The 17,919-nt window shown below is 37.9% G+C and overlaps 1 protein-coding gene across 3 annotated transcripts in view; it reads right to left on the bottom strand.

Moving 5' to 3' along the window:
* The window catches only part of ARHGAP24 (Rho GTPase activating protein 24), an 878,267-nt gene that overhangs the window by 433,024 nt on the left and 427,324 nt on the right, over positions 1–17,919 (bottom strand). Inside the window, exon 1 of one of the 3 annotated variants that reach the window (XM_070791723.1) lies at positions 9,596–9,614. The exons of the other annotated variants lie outside the window; for them this stretch is intronic. The gene's annotated coding sequence lies outside the window, so the exon portion shown is untranslated. Of the gene's footprint in view, positions 1–9,595; positions 9,615–17,919 lie in introns of those variants that run through there. 3 annotated transcript variants of the gene reach the window in all.

Here is a 17,919-nt window from a genome sequence, read left to right as displayed (position 1 = left end):
GCTTGATATTGAGAACCAAAGAAAATGAAAAGTGTATACATCTGTTGCTAATGGATTAGCCTGAGGTGTAGAAGTTGTTAATAAGAACCAGATTCATTATCTGGTAAGTTTTCAGACATGCCTCCAAACTGGTTATTATCATAATTATATGATGAAAAGAGCTTGCTCCAATATTAAACATAAAAAATAAAAATGTATTTTTCCTAGTCAAGTTTACTAGTGCTATAATGTTCTGTCCTCTGGCTTTTTTTTCTTTGTATTGGGTAAAAGAATTTTGGAACATTAATAAAAGATGCATTTCAACAGTTATTAAAATTTCAAGCTAAAAATATATTAGAAATCTTCTAGTGCAATCTTCTGTTTTTTGTTTTGTTTCCTTTTAAGATGAGCAAATGAGTCTCCAGATTAATTGTTTAGGTTTTTAGTAAGCAGAGTTAAGATTAAATTCAGGTCCTCTGATCCTTGCTAGACCCCAATCCCATTTGTTATCAAATGTAATTCACCCCCACGCAAATGCCCACAGAAGCTAAAAGGAGGTGGTGGAGTTTACAGAACCTCTATCCATCATATGCCCAGTGCAATTTCGTTTACAAAGTTGTCTTCACCTGCAAGCTTTATTTTGCAGGTGATTTACCTCTAAGAATATCACCTGATGGCCTTTAGAGAAGAGACAACTTCTCATGTTTTTCCATTTTAAATCAGCTCACTATTAAAAGAAACTTTCTGGGTCAGAAAGAAAGACTAAGTATTCAGGATACAAAGACTTCGGCAATCACTGCCTTTATAACTTCCTCTCAAGCATTAGTTAGAAACTTGCATGGACAATAAAATATAGGGCTAATGTTTTTGCAAACTTAGACAAAAAAAAAAAAAAAACAACACAGAGATTTAATCCCCATTATGAATTTAAAACAATCTCAGGTAAGAGTGTCATCACTTGAAAAATGTATACTTTTCCAGAATGATTTTTTATAACCATATACTTTGAAGAGTTAGATATTCGTGTTGAACTCAAGTTTATGATACTGATAGGGACAGAGTAAAGAGATGAAGTAGGTGGTTAAATAGTTAATCCCTCAAGAGATTGTAGTCATTATAAAGAAAAAAAAGTATGGGAGACCACTGTAAGTTAAGGATCACTCAAGAAAGCAGGTTTGCTTAACCACAAAGCCAAGCAACAAAACCATGCAACAGAAGCCTGAGACATGCCACCAAACAATAAAACAATGATAGTGTGAGACCCACATCTTGTCCAATGAGTTCAGTAAGTTAATGACTCCTAGGATATGCTCCTCTCTGCACACTCTGAGACATAAAGAACCAGAGCTCCTCAGAGTCCTCCCAACACATTGCAGCATCATTATTATCTATGTATCAGTTCATTCTCTTCATGGCTCTTTACTATGTTACTATTATATGTTCCAAGGTTGTCTCCCTTATTATAAACCAATTGTCATTATAAATTATCAACATTAATGTGATCTACTAGATGATGTTTTTTTTTTAATTAATTATCACTGGTGACATGAATTAAGTACTAAATGCTCTAGTGTGGGGAATATCTAGAAGGAAAAAGAGCCAATTATCTCTTTATCCTTTGCATCTAGTTTGTTCTTGGCCCAATATATAAAAGACTTGATCCTCATTCCTCATTGGAGAAACAGTTTATGATACCCTGAATTTCTCTGAGTTTCTTTTTTTTGTCTCTGCATCTCTGTCTTGCTGTTTTCTCGTTCTCCATTCTGTTTTTTCAGTGTTTGATTTCAGGGATTCTCATGGGAAGGGGGGATGGGGAGTGGAAGGAAGATGAGGATTAATGTCTGCAAATGCTCCAGATTATTCTTTTTTAACCCATTAGTGGGAACCACCACTAACACGATGACCAGTGAAAATGCCCTCAGTGGGCAATGGTTTTGACAGGCTAGTACATGTTCTCCCCAGTTCCCTGTCACATGCCTAAGAAGACAGTCCCTGGTACATTTCCTGATTAGCCATTTCCATTTTACAGATAGTAAAACAGTCATCAGCCACTGCTTGGTATCACTTTTGTCTTGCGTCAGAAACAGAATACATCACATCTGTTTGTTGTCCGTGAATTCTCTTCATTGTATGAGTTTGTAAAGACAGCCAGAAATAAAACTCAGGTTTATGTCAGGTGGTGCTAATGGATCTGAGCAGGATAATATGAAATAACTAGAAGTAGGGACCACCTGGAAATGCCTACACAGCTAACAGAGGTTCCTTTCATGAATGACTGTAAAAACTGAGTCCTGGATGGGGCAGGTGGGATTTAGCAGGGTCTTTATCCCATCTTGGCTGCACACTCTGAGGACACATCCCAAGCTGCCACGTATCATCTACAGAAGCTAACATCTCCTATCCTAGGACCTCTCAGCAGAAATTAAGTTATTAACCTAATTCCTAGAACTCAAGGATGCCTATAAATTGCCATTATTTAAAATGATGGGTTCTTCATCAGGATTCCATGCAAGCTACATTCCTATTTATCCATTTCTTTTTTTTTCTCCCTTATTTGATAAATAAACCTACTCAAAAACATCTCAACTCTAGTTTAGATCCCGCTCGCCTCCTAAGAACATTTTTTTTTTCCTTTCTGACCTCCTTTTATTATTTATTTCATTGTTCTGCCCAGTTCTGCCACTTGTTATCTTTGGAACATAGATTATTTTAACCCTTATGAAGCTCAGTCTTACACAGAAAAAACTGCATAGAGTATAATAGTACTATCAGAATTAATGAGATAATAATATAAATAGGATAATGAACAAAGGACACAGCACATAACCATTCACCAAAAAAAAAAAAAAAGAAAATTGCCTCCTTTCATTTCCCTGGAAAGCTACAGTAAAGTCAGATTATGTTAAAAATATCTTCAATTTTTATTACCTGAAATTATTTTTTTGAGTTTTATTTATTTTTTTAAACTTTACATAATTGTATTAGTTTTGCCAAATATCAAAATGAATCCATCACAGGTATACATGTGCTCCCCATCCTGAACCCTCCTCCCTCCTCCCTCCCCATACCATCCCTCTGGGTCGTCCCAGTGCACTAGCCCCAAGCATCCAGTATTGTGCATTGAACCTGGACTGGCATAAATGCCTCTTTAATAAGATATTTGAAATTGAGGAATTGGGGCTTGACTTTGTTCCACTTTAAAATAAAAAAGCTAATTACTATATTAGTTCCTGAGCATTTAGTAAAATCACTAACATAATTCATAAAAGAAAATCTGAGATTTTCAGAGAGACATCAAAACAAAAGTTAGAAAAGTATCAATTATATGGAATGCTACCATATACAAGCCCTCAAGGATAGCATTGTGCTCAGTCATATTTTACTCTTTGTGGTTTCCTGTATTGAACCCATCAGGCTCTTCTATCCGTGGGATTCTCCAGGCAAGAATACTGAAGTGGGTTGTCATTTCCATCCTGAACCAAGGATGGAACCCACCATGTCTCCTGCATTGGCAGGCAGATTCTTTATTACTGAACTAGTTGAGATAGCATATTCCTATTTCCCAATCCTAAGAGGGGAGAACAAGTCAGAAATAAAAATGTAATTTCTATTAAAATAACTGATCAGAGATGTGTAAACCTGGAAAGGCAACAAATATTGCTTCTGCCAATAATTATTTCTATGATCAAATCAAATTATGTGATTCATAATGTCTTAATTACAATGTTGCAACTTTCAGTTCATATTATGTATTTTGACAGATATGTATTTGAGTTTCCTTACCCAGTAATATTATGATGTGTTACAAGATTTATAAATGAATACCTGATATTTAATTGACCTCCCCTCTGTTAAGTGTTTTGGACAAGGACACAAAGAATGTCACAGTCTCTGCTTTGAAAAAGGAATTCATTGATAGAATTTCAAACAGTAAACAACAATCTGATGAATGATTTATGCATGTTTGAAAACCCAGCCAAGTTTTCTATTTCATGAGTTTCGTATTTCATAATTTTTGAAAGAAAAGGCTTCAGAGGGAGCAAAATACTTGTTTATATCTTTAAAGCATCCTCAATCATTTTTTGGAGAAGGCAACAGCACCCCACTCCAGTACTCTTGCCTGGAAAATCCTATGGACGGAGGAGCCTGGTGGGCTGCAGTCCATGGGATCGCTAAGAGTCAGACACAACTAAGTGACTTCACTTTCACTTTTCACTTTTGTGCATTGGAAAAGGAAATGGCAACCCACTCCAGTGTTCTTCCCTAGAGAATCCCAGAGACGGGGGAGCCTGGTGGGCTGCCGTCTATGGGATCGCAATCATTTGGGAGAATGACATTGAAACATGTAAAATATCATGTAAGAAACGAGTTGCCAGTCCAGGTTCGATGCACGATACTGGATGCTTGGGGCTAGTGCACTGGGATGACCCAGAGGGATGGTATGGGGAGGGAGGAGGGAGGAGGGTTCAGGATGGGGAACACATGTATACCTGTGGCGGATTCATTTTGATATTTGGCAAAACTAATACAATTATGTAAAGTTTAAAAATAAAATAAAAAAAATAAAAATAAAAAAAATCCAAATACATTAAAAAAAAAGAAATTGCAAACAGAAAAAAAAAAGAGTTAAAAAGAGAAAAATGTTTTAAATAAACATTGTATTTTTATCACAATTGCATATGAAATGAAGATATCTCAAAGAGGAAATTTTGAAAACAGTGAGCATTTTAGAAGTGGAATTATGTTATACCTGTGATAATGACTAAAACTGCCTTCAGTGAAGATTTTTGTTTAAGTATTCAAGATGCAAACTAAGAACACTTGGAACATTCGTGAAATCTTTGCCTGATTGGAAAATGGACTGCTCATTTTCCCCCAGTATGCTAAAAGGTAAAGTGCCCCAATTCCAAAATATCTGTGGATATTCCATGAATATTTAGTAGGCAAATGTAAAGATTTGGGGAAAAAATAAAAGGATTAGTTCAGTGGAAGAATTATGAAAGTATAATTTCTAGAAAGCAGCTGCATTTGTGGGGCTAAGAAAACTTCTAGAAATCTGGAATCAAAGAGCAGCTCTGAAGCCATCAGCTCCGTCTCCTCATTTAACAGAGGAAGTCCTGAGAAAACTAAGTCAGGATGATATGCTCCATTAATAGAGGCTTAAGTCCATAACACAGGAGGAACCTTTGGCTCCTGCAGCAAGCACTATGTGCTTTGTAAAACACAGAAATTTATAGGATGTCAACTTTCTCATTAAAATCTAGAGGAAAATGTAAGTCTTAAGTCTAGTCACTAAAAAAATTAAAACTAGGAAAAACGGTTCAAAAATAGAAACAGGAATTTTGGCACTGCAAAACTGTCTGAAAATGTATTAGAGTCTTACAGCTGATGTTTCTGGCCTTCCTGGAGAAGGCCAGAATGCCTTCTGAATGCTAAATAACACAGTCAAGTTAGGGTTATGTTCAGTTCAGTTCAGTCGCTCTGTCATGTCCAGCTCTTTGCAACCGCATGAACCGCAGCATGCCAGGCCTCCCTGTCCATCACCAACTCTCGGAGTCCACCCAAACCCATGTCCATTGAGTCAGTGATGCCATCCAACCATCTTATCCTCTGTCGTCCCCTTCTCCTCTTGCCTTCAATCTTTGCCAGCATTAGGGTCTTTTCAAATGAGTCAGTTCTTCACATCAGGTGGCCAAAGTATTGGAGTTTCAGCTTCAACATCAGTCCTTTCAATGAACACCCAGGACTGATCTCCTTTAGAATGGACTGGTTGGATCTCCTTGAGGTCCAAGGGACTCACAAGAGTCTTCTCCAACACCACAGTTCAAAAGCATCAATTCTACACTCAGCTTTCTTTATAGTCCAACTTTCACATCCATACATGACCACAGGAAAAACCATAGCCTTCACTAGATGGGCCTTTGTCACCAAAGTAATCTCTCTGCTTTTTAATATGCTGTCTATATTGGTCATAACTTTCCTTCCAAGGACTAAGCGTCTTTTAATGGCACGGCTGCAATCACCAACTGCAGCGATCTTGGAGCCCCAGAAAATAAAGTCAGCCACTGTTTCCACTGTTTCCCCATCTATTTGCCATGATGTGATGGGACCGGATGCCATGATCTTAGATTTTTGAATGTTGAGCTTTAAATCAACCTTTTCACTCTCCTCTTTCACTTTCATCAAGAGGCTCTTTAGTTCTTCTTCACTTTCTGCCATAAGGGTGTATCATCTGCATATCTGAGGTTATGGATATTTCTACCAGCAATCTTGATTCCAGCTTGTGTTTCTTCCAGTCCAGCGTTTCTCATGATGTACTCACATATAAGTTAAATAAGCAGGGTGACAATATACAGCCTTGACGTACTCCTTTTCCTATTTGGAACCAGTCTGTTGTTCCCTGTCCAGTTCTAACTGTTGCTTCCTGACCTGCATACAGGTTTCTCAAGAGGCAGGTCAGGTGGTCTGGTAGTCCCATCTCCTTCAGAATTTTCCACAGTTGGTTGTTATGCACACAGTCAAAGGCTTTGGTATAGTCAATAAAGCAGAAATAGATGTTTTCTGGAATTCCCTTGCTTTTTCGATGATCCAGTGGATGTTGGCAATTTATGTTGTTTTATTCAAATAATCAGTGTCCATGGCAAGTAAGGTCAGGAGTATTGCATACTCAACCCATATCTAGGTCAGTGAGCTCACATCTACAGATTCAGTTTTTTATTCTAGTCATCCACTTGACAATTTCTCAAAACTGATCACAAGGTAGGCCAAATAGAAGATGTGCATCTACTTATCTGAACTATCTTTTTTTTTCTTAATTTCAATGAGGGATGAAACATTATTTACGCATGTGTGACCCCATACTTAAAAAATAAATTTAAGTAGGAATACAGGTCCATTGGAAGGACTGATGCTGAAGCTCAAATTCCAACATTTTGGCCACCTGATGCGAAGAACTGACTCATTTGAAAAGACCCTGATGCTGGAAAGAAGAAAAGTAAAGACATAAGCATCTGAATGCAGAGTTCCAAAGAATAGCAAGAAGAGATAAGAAAGCCTTCCTCAGCGATCAATGCAAAGAAATAGAGGAAAACAACAGAATGGGAAAGACTAGAGATCTCTTCAAGAAAATTAGAGATACCAAGGGAACATTTCATGTAAAGATGGGCTTAAAAAAGGACAGAAATGATATGGACCTAACAGAAGCAAAGATATTAAGAAGAGGTGGCAAGAATACACAGAACTATACAAAAAAGATCTTCACAACCCAGATAATCACGATGGTGTGATCACTCACCTAGAGCCAGACATCCTGGAATGTGAAGTCAAGTGGGCCTTAGAAAGCATCACTACGAACAAAGCTAGTGGAGGTGATGGAATTCCAGTTGAGCTATTTCAAATCCTGAAAGATGATGCTGTGAAAGTGCTGCACTCAATATGCCAGCAAATTTGGAAAACTCAGCAGTGGCCACAGGACTGGAAAAGGTCATTTTTCATTCCAATCCCAAAGAAAGGCAATGCCAAAGAATGCTCAAACTACTGCACAATTACACTCATCTCACATGCTAGTAAAATAATGCTCAAAATTCTCCAAGCCAGGCTTCAGCAATACATGAACCATGAACTTCCTGATGTTCAAGCTGGTTTTAGAAAAGGCAGAGGAACCAGAGATCAAATTGCCAACATCCGCTGGATCATGGAAAAAGCAAGAGAGTTCCAGAAAAACATCTATTTCTGCTTTATTGACTATGCCAAAGCCTTTGACTCTGTGGATCACAATAAACTGTGAAAAATTCTGAAAGATATGGGAATACCAGACCACCTAACCTGCCTCTTGAGAAATCTGTATGCAGGTCAGGAAGCAACAGTTAGAACTGGACATGGAACAACAGACTGGTTCCAAATAGGAAAAGGAGTACATCAAGGTTGTATATTGTCACCCTGCTTATTTAACTTATATGTAGAGTACATCATGAGAAATGCTGGACTGGAAGAAACACAAGCTGGAATCAAGATTGCTGGGAGAAATATCAATCACCTCAGATATGCAGATGACACCACCCTTATGGCAGAAAGTGAAGAGGAACTAAAAAGCCTCTTGATGAAAGTGAAAGAAGAGAGTGAAAAAGTTGGCTGAAAGCTCAACATTCAGAAAACTAAGATCATGGCATCCGGTCCCATCACTTCATGGGAAATAGATGGGGAAACAGTGGAAACAGTGTCAGACTTTATTTTTTTGGGCTCCAAAATCACGGCAGATGGTGACTGCAGCCATGAAATTAAAAGATGCTTACTCCTTGGAAGGAAAGTTATGACCAACCTAGACAGCATATTCAAAAGCAGAGACATTACTTTGCCAACAAAGGTCCGTCTAGTCAAGGCTATGGTTTTTCCTGTGGTCATGTATGGATGTGAGAGTTGGAGTGTGAAGAAGGCTGAGCACTGAACAGTTGATGCTTTTGAACTGTGGTGTTGGAGAAGACTCTTGAGAGTCCCTTGGACCTCAAGGAGATCCAACCAGTCCATTCTGAAGGAAATCAGCCCTGGGATTTCTTTGGAAGGAATGATGCTAAAGCTGAAACTCCAGTACTTTGACCACCTCATGCGAAGAGTTGACTCATTGGAAAAGACTCTGATGCTGGGAGGGATTGGGGGCAGGAGGAGAAGGGGACGACAGAGGATGAGATGGCTGGATGGCATCACTGACTCGATGGACGTGAGTCTGAGTGAACTCTGGGAGTTGGTGATGGACAGGGAGGCCTGGTGTGCTGCAATTCATGGGATTGCAGAGTTGGACATGACTGAGTGACTGAACTGAACTGAACTGATGCTGGAAAAGTTTGAAGGTGGAAGGAGAAGGGGACGACAGAGGATGAGATGGTTGGATAGCATCACTGACTCAATGGACATGAATTTGAGCAAGCTCCAGGAGTTGGTGATGGACAGGGAGGCCTGGAGTGCTGCAGTCCTTGGGGTTGCAAAGAGTCAGACATGACTGAGTGACTGAACTGAACAGGTTCACAAAGCTGTGCTGAGGGTTTTGCTGATGCATTTAATTGATTCCATCAAGCTCTTCTATGACTATGACACAAACAGGAACAAAGAGTTTGAAAGAAATAATTTAGCACAGTTAAAATATATTGGTGGGCCAAAAAGGTGGTTTGTGTTTTTCCATAACATCTTATAGAAAACCCTGAACTTATTGGTCATGATGATCATACCTGGATTTCAGAAGCTCAAGTTTAAGCAGGGAATGTGGGTAGCCTGGGAATGAGCTCTTAGGAGCAAGAAGCTGTGGGTGTACTGCCTGTGAGAGCTAAAGGGTGAAAAAAAGAGAACAAGATGCAGCCCCAGGTACAACATCCTGGGTAGTCGAGATGGTCATAAACAGCCACAAGTTAGCCAGAGAAACAAGAATAACCAAGATGGACCTGTAGTCTCCTTACAGCCATAGGCTATTAGGAAGAGATGCATTTGTCCTTTTTTATTCTTCCTCCCTGCCAGTCCAGAAATGTCAAAGAGAAGAAAAAGGTACCCAATTCATGGTCCTCATACATGTGTAGACACAGACACACACACACACACACCCAGTGCTGGAGAGAGGGGAGAGAAAGTGTACCTGTGCTTCCTGTCTATGTGAGGTAAGCCATCCAGGCTGGCAAGCATTGCGGTAGGGCATGTTGTTGTTACTGTGTAGTTGCTAAGTGATGTCTGACTCTTTTGTGACCTCATGGGCTCCTCTGTCCATGGGATTTCCTAGGCAAGAATACTGGAGTGGGTTGGCATTTCTTTCTCCAGGGGATCTTCCTAACCCAGGGATCAAACCCACCTCTCCTGCATTGGCAGGCTGATTCTTAGAGGGATATAAATGAGATTTAAATCAAGCATGAGGCCTGAGTTTTAAATTAGGTTGGAATTTAATAATTAAAAAATGATAGTATTTCCTCAAAAGGTTAAACACAGAGTTACTATATATCCCATCAAACCCACTATTATGTATATAAGCAAGAGAAATGAAAATGTATGGCTACACAAAACCTTATACATGCTCACAGCAGTGTTATTCATAAATGCCCAGAGTGGGAAACAATCCAAATGTTTGTCAACTGAAGAATGGATATATATATATATATATATATATATAAAATGTGGTATATCATTACAATGGACTATTATTAGGCCATATAAGTAAATGAAGTGCTAATACAGATACAACATGGATTAACCTCGAGAATATTATGCTAAAGGAAACCAAAATTCAGAAGGCAAGAATAATAATTCAAGCAACCAGGATTGCTTCCTTTTTACACAAAAATTGATACAAAATATTTCATAAATCATAATTTACAATTGATAGTCACTGAATAAATAAACATATGGAAATAACACTGGAAAATAGAGACCATCTGAATTTATGCAGAATAAATCTAAAGAAGAAGGGACAGAAAGATTGAGTGCTCAATAGAAATCTAAAAGAAAATAAATAGAAAATAGCTATGAAATACTTTATATACTGGGGGGAGAAAAAGTAACCCTTTAAAATACATTACTCTCAACACTAAAAATATAAGCATTCAAATTACATTTCCAACCATTCAGTTTTTCCCTAAATTCTTTTCTCCACTAGTTGGGGTGGTGGAAATAACCCTAAGTTTATGCTGATGGTTCCACTTATTGAATTCCATCACAAACACAAAAGCCTTCAGTCGATAAGTAAATGTTAGAAGCAGAACTCAAGGGATTCAACTCCAGTAGTTCTCTCTCCAAATTGTTATTCAGGAATAAGTGCTGTGAGTGAGACGAGAAAGTTAGGGCTGCCTCCCTCTGGGTTGGTCCAGTTTTGCAAAGAGAATCCTTAAAGCCTCCTCAGCTGTCATCAAAATCATTTGGTAAGCTCTGAAGTGGTCCCAAAAGTAATTTAAACAAACAGAAAAGACATACTACAGAATTTAGCATTAGCTTTTTTTTTTTTTGAGAATCCGTTTAAATTCAGTGTATTGGCAGCATAGATCACAAGGGAAAACAAGTTATTTTCTGCTCCTATGTTAGCATTACTTACAAGGGCTGATCATCTACCATTTCCGTTTTGTTATACAATAAATAAGGTGCTTATTACAGATATTGATTTCTAAACTGCTGCATCAGAGTATTCTGATGGTAAAAGACGATGAAAATGACGGCGATGATAATGTTGACTGTGCCAGTGGTGGCAGGAACAACAGCAGTTGGTAGCACAGTGGTAAGAATCCATCTGCCAATGCAGGAAACGTAGGAGACATGGGTCTGATCCTGGGTCAGGAGGATCCTCTGGAGAAGGAAATGGCAACCCGCTCCAGTATTCTTGCCTAGAAAACTCCATGGACAGAGGAGTTTGGTGGCCTACAGTCCATGGGGTCACAGAGTTGGACACGACTGAGCGATTGATTACACACACACAAAGACTGAGAGATTAATATGTGGCCAGGTACTGTATAAGTATTCTAGAAACATCATTTCATGTATACTAACAACCACTTATGAGACACGTATTATTATTACTCATAGTTTACAGATGTGTAACTTACCCAACGGAGAAGGCAGTGGCACCCCACTCCAGTACTCTTGCCAGGAAAATCCCATGGACGGAGGAGCCTGGTAGGCTGCAGTCCATGGGGTCGCTAGAGTCGGACACGACTGAGCAACTTCACTTTCACTTTTCACTTTCATGCATTGGAGGAGGAAATGGCAACCCACTCCAGTGTTCTTGCCTGGAGAATCCCAGGGACGGGGGAGCCTGGTGGGCTACCATCTATGGGGTCACACAGAGTCGGACACGACTGAAGCGACTTAGCAGCAGCAGCAGCAACTTACCCAAGTAAACAGTAAGTAACTTACCACAAGCCCATCGCTAGTGATATAATCTAGGCTGAACACAGGCAGTCTGATCCAAGAAACTTTATACAAAACAACTGGGCTCAACCACTTTTCAGAGAAATGCCTACACTGGACAAAGTCAATTCTAGAGGACAGTATGAGGATGAAATTTTCTCTCATAATTATCCCTCTGCCCATGCCCATCCATCAATTTCCCTTCATCCAAGACATTCTTTGCTGCTCTTTCACCCCAAGTATCCTTTCCAGCAGCAACAGATTTTCTCTGCTCTTCCTCTTACAGTCAAAAGTGATTTGAATAATGGATGCTGCTGCTGCTGCTGCTAAGTCGCTTCAGTTGTGTCCGACTCTGTGCAACCCCATAGACGGCAGCCCACCAGGCTCCCTTGTCCCTGGGATTCTCCAGGCAAGAACACTGGAGTGGGTTGCCATTTCCTTCTCCAATGCACAAAAGTGAAAAGTGAAAGTGAAGTCGCTCAGTCATGTCCGACTCTTCATGACGCCATGGACTGCAGCCTACCAGGCTCCTCCATCCATGGGATTTTCCACGCAAGAGTGCTGGAGTGGGGTGCCATCGCCTTCTCTGAATAATGGATTACAGAAGGCCAAGTGTTTGTGGCATAGTTGCTTTTCAATAATTTTTCTGCAAATTATTGCACTACACAAAATAATAAACAATACAAACAGAATTTCAAAACTATTGCAGGAGGCCTTTTTGGAGAGGTGAAAATTTTGATTCCTTAACAGTGAGATGCACAGAGAATAAGCCCTATTTTCACTGTTTGGCTCTAAATCCAATAAACCAAGAAAAATATGCACATAAAATCAAGGGGAAATGTACGGTCTCAGAATAAAATAAACAATCTCTAGCACTGCTTACTGGACTTGTAACAGACTTGTCTGTGTTTACATCTCCAAAGTCATCTCTTATCCCTGCTTGTCTCCTTTCTAAGGTGCTGAAATACTTAACCATTATTATGGTTATCAAATCGTCAACGATCTACCAAAGGGCCATGACCTACACCTTTAATTCTGCCACATATATCAACCAAATCGCTTATAATAATGTTATGTTCTCCTTCACTTCTGAGGTTAAATATATCTTCTTTAGAAAAACTCTCCCTGAACCTTGAAGTGGTTATAGATGCCCCCTTTCTGTTGCTTCCTAAGTATTCTCTATACTTTCTTTATTTAAATACTCATTACATTGTACGGTAACTGCAATTGACTATAACAGCCACTGGAACTGAATACCATCTTTATGGATATTTTTTAGTATTAATTGATCATCTGTGGCAGTGTCAGCTAGCTCTTTTTCCATACCCGTGTTCTCCTCTGATCCAGGATAAAGCGGGTACATGCCCAGCCTCCTGTGCAGTTAGGCATGATCATGTGACTCAGTCCCAACTACTGGAATATGAATAGAAGTGATAAGAGGCACCTGCACACCGAATGGTCTATCTAAGCCTTCTATGCAGTAGTCTATTTTATACTCTTTCTAGATTACTGGAAAGGAAATGATCCTATGATAAGTTTCAAAGCCAAAAGTTAAAATTGCAAAATCACCAGAAGCTTAAGTTTCTAAACAGTTATTTGAAGCAGACCTCCTCACTTACTGAAAATCACTTTGGACTTTCACCTGAGAAAGAAAGAAACTTCATTTTAAATCCTTGTTCATTTGTTTGGGGAGGTCTATCTTTTTATAGTAACAGTTATATCATCTTTTGTTTCTAGAGTCTAGCATAATAACTGCAGGAACATTAGAAATCTATAAATATATGTTGAAAAAAACCAAGTGAAAGAATGATGAGTATGACCATCTCAAGAAATAAATTCTTTTTTGTCAAATTAATGTTATAAAAATAGCTAACATTTATTTTATATTTACTATATGCTACTGCTTTCTAAAATTCTTTACATAAATTATCTCACATAAACCTCTTAACAATGTTATAGGTAGGTACTAATCTTTTCCCATTGTACAGATTAGTGAATTGAAGTTTAAAACCAGCTTATTCAGTCTAATATACCATAGTTATTTGGTAGATGAATCAAGATTCGACCCAAATAAAGTGACTCAAAAGCCTATTTTTTTAACCACACTGATATAAAATGCCATGCCTAGGTGACTTCTATAAGCAATAAAAAATTATTCAACCAATAGCAGAATAAAACATTCACTATTAATAACATTACCTTGATATGATTTCTAGGAAAGAGGTAAGAGTTCCTAAAAATTTTTGATGACACACAAATCCTTCTTATGTGTCTTTTAAGATGCCAAGAGACTTAGATGCTACACTGAAAGTCAGTTGGGCTTCCCTGGTAGCTCAGGTGGTAAAAAACCTGCCTGCCAATGTAGGAGACATAAGAGATGTGGGTTCAATCCCTGGGTCAGGAAGATCTTGCCTGGACAATTCCATGGAGAGAGGAGCCTGGTGGGCTACAGTCCATGGGGTCGCAAAGAGTCAGACATGACTGAGTGACTAACACACACACACACACACATACAGAAAGTCAGTTATGTGTGTTTCCAGCATTATTTTACACACATAATCAGCACTTTGGCTGCTTCTGGGTCATATACTTTAACAGAGAACACCAATTACCTTAGAGATTTCTAGATTTCATTAACTCACGTTTCATTAGATATATAAAATTAGAGTTTACTCTTAAATCAGTAATCAATTCTTGCACATTTAGAAGTCAGGATTCAGGTTATAATTCACTTAAAATCACTTTGTTCTTTAAGGTAAGAAAATCCATTGTGATCTAATACAGTGTCATCTTCATCAGGTCCAGAAAAAAACCTTCCCACACAACTGGATCAATATCTGCTGTAGGAAGCCTAGGCTAGATTAATTGGGTTAGTGCCTGTTTGGATTTCAGTCGTTTTATCAGGAGTCCCAGGTTGGCTTCTCAAAATCAATGCTTTCCAGGGTGTGTCAAGTTCTAGTGCCCAAGGTATATCAGAGATATTCAATAGTATGGCCAAACTTGAGACTCGGCAGTTATTTAAGTAATAATATACTTCAGGATGGAAGTAAAGCAAATTGTCCCCCAAAAGCACTAGGAATTTATCACTAGATTCATTTAACAAAATCTATATAACTGCTTTGTTTTTAAGATAACTATAATAATCACTTTTTATCTATGTATCAGCTTCATCCCCTCTGTTATAATATCTATAAGGCCACAGTCATTTTTCATGATTATTAGTGAAAAATAGCCATACAGATATTGTCACAAGCTTAGTTTAAAATATATTTTAAAACATTTTTCATAGCTATCCAGAACTCCTAGGGGTACATAAGGTAGATGAAAGATTTCTTTTTAAATAAATTCTTATGTACAGTATAATTTTAAACTTTTTTCTATGTATAAACAGGACTTTATTTTAAAGATTAAAAATAGAAAAAGTATTAAACAAATATTTTTAAAAATACAGAATTATAAAATGCTTACAGCAGTGGCCTATGAGTAACAGAAATTATGGATACATTGGTGTATATTCAAACATTGGCTACATACATCACTATTCTGTTGGTTTTTTCAGAAACAACAAAATCAACTTTATTTTTTAAATCTGTTCTAAATAAAATCTGTTTCCATGATAATTGCAAACAGTGGAGTTTCTGGAGTGAGTTTGGGCTAAGATGAACTAAAATTTCATTTTTAAAACTATAGAATACTAAATATTTTAGCTTGATGTATTTTAAATATAAAACACTTACACTTTGAGGTAGAACCCCAGGGGAATTCTGGCTACAGGCTGGAAAGTCTCATTTACAAAAAGATATTGTCACCAGAGAAAGGAGAACCTAGAGGGGCTTTTGCCTTTTGCTCAAGAAGAAAATACAAGGGTCAGTTTAGAGACTTTCTAAGTTCCCAGACTTGCCCAGATTGTGGAATATTTAGGAAGCAAGGTGCAACCTGAATAAGAACATGGTACATCAATGTTAAGTTTAAGTAATTAAGTCTATAAGGTACTAAATCAGATATACTAGGTTCTAGTAGACATGAAAATTGTACAGATGGAAGAAAAACTTAATTGAGAAAAGTATATTCATTAACATAGGTTCTCAACGTATTAGGTGTTATGGATTGAATTGTGCCCGCTCCTGCACCTGCCACCATTCCCATTAAAGTCCTAATCCTCCATGTGGCTAGGACTTTAATGTGAATTATGGAGGGGGACAATTCAATCCATAACACCGAATATGTTGAAAACCTATGTTAATGAATATACTTTTCTCAATTAAGTTTTCCTTCCATCTGTATGGTCACTTTCACAAGGAGTTAATCAAGGTAAATGATGCCATAATGATGGGGCTAATCTGAGAGGACTCGTATCCTTGGAAGAGGACACCTGAGCTTTCTCACTCTCCAGTGCACAAAGCAAAGGCCATGTGAAGACAGAGAGAAAGTAGTTTTCTACAAGCCAAGAAGACAGGCTTCACCAGAAACCAGCACAGGAAGCATCTCCATCTTGGACTTCCAGCCTCTAGAACTCAGAAAATGAATTTCCGTAAGAATTAGATACCTATTCTATAACTCCAAGTCTTTCTTCTGCTCTGAATTCCTCTTTCCAGTTCAGGCACCTGGAAAATTCCCACCAATCTTCAACATCCTAGGTAAGGGTCACTTCCTGCTTTGCACAGCCTCCTCGACTCCTCTAGCCAGTCATCACTCCCTCCCTGGCACTAATTATATCTGTGCTTTCTGAGTACTTCACGCTTACATGTTAGTCTGTCACAATTATAATTCTATTTACATGTTTCCCCAACAGATGTGTAGTTTTAATAACAAGGATAATGATGGAGCTTGACTCTTTACTGAGTTGAGAAACTCAGAGAAAGTTTCACTAAAATAAATTGATAGGCTTTTTCTAGGATAGGAGGGACACATACTTCAAGGATTTTAATACTTTCACTTTAGAAATACTATTAAGAAAGAGGAAAACCAATTCAGATTAAGTTTATTGAAAATTTTCAGCTGGTTAGGAATGCTCAGAAGAGTAAATTTTTTCATTTCATTAGTGATGTTTCCTCCAGTGTTACTGAAATAGCCCTCAGCAAAAAAATACGAAGGCCGAGGGCATTCTTAGGCTTGAAGGTGCCCATATTGAAAATAGTCCTTCTGACTGAAAACAAATCTAAAGAAAGCTGAGGATTTGTGAGCAGGCAAAAGGCTAAGTTGAAGGAACATTGGATCAGGAGCAAGGAAATTTGATTTTCAGTTTGTTATTTGCTACTCACCAACAATATCTCTTGGCTGGTACATACACTCTCTCTCTCACACACACACACACATACACACATACACACAAACACACATGCATCCTTTATCTATGAAGTGAGGAGTTTTATAACATTTTTTCCCTGTTTTAACATTTTCCCAAGGCTTTCAATTGCTACTTATTGAATTGTTTAGAGTTATTCTATGATATGTCACTACAGCATTTTTTTAATGTGATTTAAACCACACTGTTTGAAAAAGAGGTTATGATTTTGATATATGAAGCTGAGAATAGTCCATGTTACAGCACCTGGTCCTGGCCCAACCCTGCTTGGCTATAGATATCATTTATTGACTCACCAACTAATCCGAAAATGTGCCTTGCACTTACAATGTGTCAGGCAGGCATCTATTTCTCATTTTAAAAATTCACTTTAAAGTAAGGAATGAATCCATTCATGGACAAATACACAGTCCTTTCAAATTACAAACTGTCCTCTGACATAGACACTGCTGTTTTCATCTGATTCTGTGTGTACATGTCTAAACATTTGTGCAAAATATTAAAATTTAAAGGTACAATGTCAAAATTCCTGGTGCATACATGAAAGATTGTCCAAAAATAAATAATAATTCAAAGTTATTCACCCCAAATTATCTTACTTTGTTAACAGCAAATCTTTAACAAATAATAATTAGGAAGAAAAAATATGAAAACTTTTTTGTGGAGAAATAATGGTAATCTATGTTTCGTTTGTATAAGAATTAGCATTTTCTTATCAATATAACTCTATTTTGTTAGTTTCACATATTATGTCTACAAATACTAGTAAC

Source organism: Bos indicus, chromosome 6, assembly GCF_029378745.1.
Source record: "Bos indicus isolate NIAB-ARS_2022 breed Sahiwal x Tharparkar chromosome 6, NIAB-ARS_B.indTharparkar_mat_pri_1.0, whole genome shotgun sequence".
NCBI lineage: Eukaryota > Metazoa > Chordata > Mammalia > Artiodactyla > Bovidae > Bos > Bos indicus.
The sequence above is the reverse complement of the archived record's forward strand: the minus strand, read 5'-3'. Positions and strand labels throughout refer to the sequence as shown.